This window comes from Octopus bimaculoides, chromosome 17, assembly GCF_001194135.2.
Source record: "Octopus bimaculoides isolate UCB-OBI-ISO-001 chromosome 17, ASM119413v2, whole genome shotgun sequence".
NCBI classification, from domain to species: domain Eukaryota; kingdom Metazoa; phylum Mollusca; class Cephalopoda; order Octopoda; family Octopodidae; genus Octopus; species Octopus bimaculoides.
In genome coordinates, this window is record NC_068997.1 from 36,761,307 (window position 1) to 36,764,668 (window position 3,362).

Genomic DNA, 3,362 nt, shown 5'->3' on the forward strand with positions numbered 1-3,362 from the left:
GGACTATATACCTGTTGTAATTTAGTTATCTATAGTCAGATGATATTTCGGAATACAATTCTTTCTTCAGATATTCTTATACCATTCAAAACTTTATATATATATATATATATATATATATCAGCATCATCATCGTTTAACGTCCGCTTTCCATGCTAGGATGGGTTGGACGATTTGACTGAGGACTAGCGAACCAGATCGCTACACCAGGCTCCAATCTGATTTGGCAGAGTTTCTACAGCTCGATGCCCTTTCTAACGCCAACCACTTCGAGAGTGTTGTGGGTGCTTTTACGTGCCACCGGCACAAAGGCCAGTCCAGCGGTACTGGCAATGCCCACGCTCAAAATGGTGTATTTTACGTGCCACCTGCACAGGAGCCAGTCCAGCGGCACTGGCAACGACCTCGCTTGAATATCTTTTCACGTACCACCGGCACAAGTGCCAAGAAGGCGACACTGGTAATGATCACCCTCAAATGGTGCTATTTACGTGCCACTGGCAGGAAGCCAGACAGCTGCTCTGGCAACAATCCCACTTGGACGGTGCTCGTAGCACTCCACTGGTACAGGTGCCATCACGATTTCGTTTTCACTTGCCTGAACAGGTCTTCGTAAGCGGTGTTCAGTGTTCAATGAAGGAGACGACATTGGCATGGGTGCCAATTTGGTTCGATTTCGATTTCACTTCCCTTAACAGGTCTTTGCAAGCGGTGTTTAGTGTCCAATGACGGAAATGTACTCATGAGTGGGCTGGCTACACCCCTGGCAGAGGCCTTTGGATTATGGTCTCACTTGGCTTTCCAGGTCTTCTCACGCACAGCATATTTCCAAACGTCTCGGTCACAAGTCACTGCCTCGGTGAGGCCTAATGTTCGAAGGCTGTGCTTCACCACCACATCCCAGGTCTTCCTCTTCCATAGTTTCCCTCAACCACTAGGGTGTGGCACTTTTTCACAGCTATTCTCATCCATTCTCGCCAAATGACCATACCAGCACAATCGTCTCTCTTGCACACCACAACTGATGCTTCTTTGGTTCAACTTTTCTCTCAAGGTACTTACACTCTGTCGAGTATGCACACTGACATTACACATCCATTGGAGCATACTGGTTTCATTCCTTGTGAGCTTACGCATGTCCTCAGCAGTCACGGCCCGTTTTTCACTGCCATGTAGTCGTACAGTCTGCCTTTTACTCTGAGAGAGAAGCCCTTTGTCACCAGCAGAGGTAAGAGCTCTCTGAACTTTGCCCAGGCTATTCTTATTCTATTCTAGCAGCTACACTTTCAGCACACCCTCCCCCGCTACTAACTTGGTCACCTAGATAGCGGAAGCTATCAACTACGTCTAGTTTTTCTCCCTGGAATGTGGCAGAAGTTGTTTTCTGCACATTTTCAGTGTTTATTGCTCCTGAACATCTGCCACATACAAAAACTAACTTCCTAGTTAGCCTTCCTTTGATATTGCTGCACCTCTTACGTGTCCATATCTTACACTAGGTACATCTTATAGAGTTTCTCCTACACCTTTTTTACAGATTGAGTAAGGCCATCTACCTGAAGGGGTTTGTGCTTGGTCTACCTTCCTACTTATTAGGAGTTTGATTTTAGCTAGGTTGACTCTAAGGCCCTTCGATTCTAGTCCTTGGTTCCACACCTGAAACTTCTCTAGTTCTGATAGTGACTCAGCAATTATCACAAGGTCATCAGCGTAGAGGAAGCTCCCAGGGGCATCCTGTCTTGAATTCCTGTGTTATTGCCTGGAGGACTGTGACAAATAGGAGGGGACTGAGGACTGAACCTTGGTGGACTCCTACCTCTACCCGGAATTCTTCACTGTACTCATTGCCAGCCCAGAATTTTATATATATATATATATACATATATAGTATCTGGTTAATGACAAACAGAAGGTGTAAGATAAGAGTTTCTATTAATCACTACAATTGTTTCAATACATCTAGCATTGAGCCCTTATGGGTGGGGTACTTAATAACTGGTTCAGGAGCATCCAACAGTGCAGGTGTGTCGCTTTGGGCAATAAAATTGATACAACTTATTAAAATAATAGCTCCACAATATATGTTCTCAGTTCATGTAAAAAAAAAGTAGCAAATTAAATGATGTAGCTTCATTTATATAGAAGATCAATAATAAAATAACAGATTCAAAAAAGAAACCAACATGCAATACAGTGAAAATAGTATTAACACTTTTGTTACCATATTTCTGTTGAGATGCCCTGTGTTTCTTTGAATTAATTTTTAATAAAATAAAGAATTTAGTAAAATAACTTAGTTATCATTAAGCTAGTGTCAGGAACATAAATTGTTACTAAGGTTTAGTGAAAGATTTTAATTCAGAACTTTTGAAAACAAGACATTTGTACTACAGAGTCAGAGGTGGTTACAGCTGGGTTGATATCAAAAGTGTTAACTGACTATGGACCAATTTATGTTATATCTAATTTTATCTTCCTTAAGTTGCCACACAAAATCAGCTAAAGATGTTGGATGTCTCTTATTGATTTTCTTGAAGCTGGTAACATGGTTGCAATAATGATTCTTGAATGAACAAGCCATTGCCCCAATGTAAACATACAGCCCTCCCCTTGTGTGCACAATGCATTTATATACAAGATTTGTACTCATACAGAGGTTCATCAATAGGCATTTTGATTTTTCTCTGTATGAGCATTTATTATATTTATTTGTATATATGCCAGTTTTGACTTCATTTTCTAATGTTGTTACCATGTTAGCTATATCACAATCATTTCTACTATATGATTTGGCTGTATTTGGTGCTTTTCATTGTGGCTCACATCTCCGTTGTTGGTACTTTGATGCATATGTTTGCTAGTTCCAGCAGGTAGGTTATTGAACTGCTGATTCATTTTACTATTGTTTATGTGGTGCATGTGCTGCTTTAAATTCATAGAGTTAGCGTAAGATACCTTCACAGTATGTCTATTAAAAATAGCATAGTATCTGTTAGATTTAGGGAAACATTTGTCTAAGTGACCATGCTTTACCAGTAAGCTACCAGGTATAAACCATTCATTTTATTATCTAATATTATATATATATATATATATCATCATCGTTTAACGTCCACTTTCCATGCTAGCATGGATTGGACAATTTGACTGGGGACTGGCGAACCAGATGGCTGCACCAGGCTCCACTCTACAGCTGGATGCCTTTCCTAATGCCAACCACTCCGAGAGTGTAGTGGGTGCTTTTTACATACCACTGGCACGGGGGCCAGTCCAACAGTACTGGCAACAGCCATGCTCAAATGGTGTTTTTTTATGTGCCACCTGCACAGGAGTCAGTCCAATGTTTTGTTCACATGCCACCG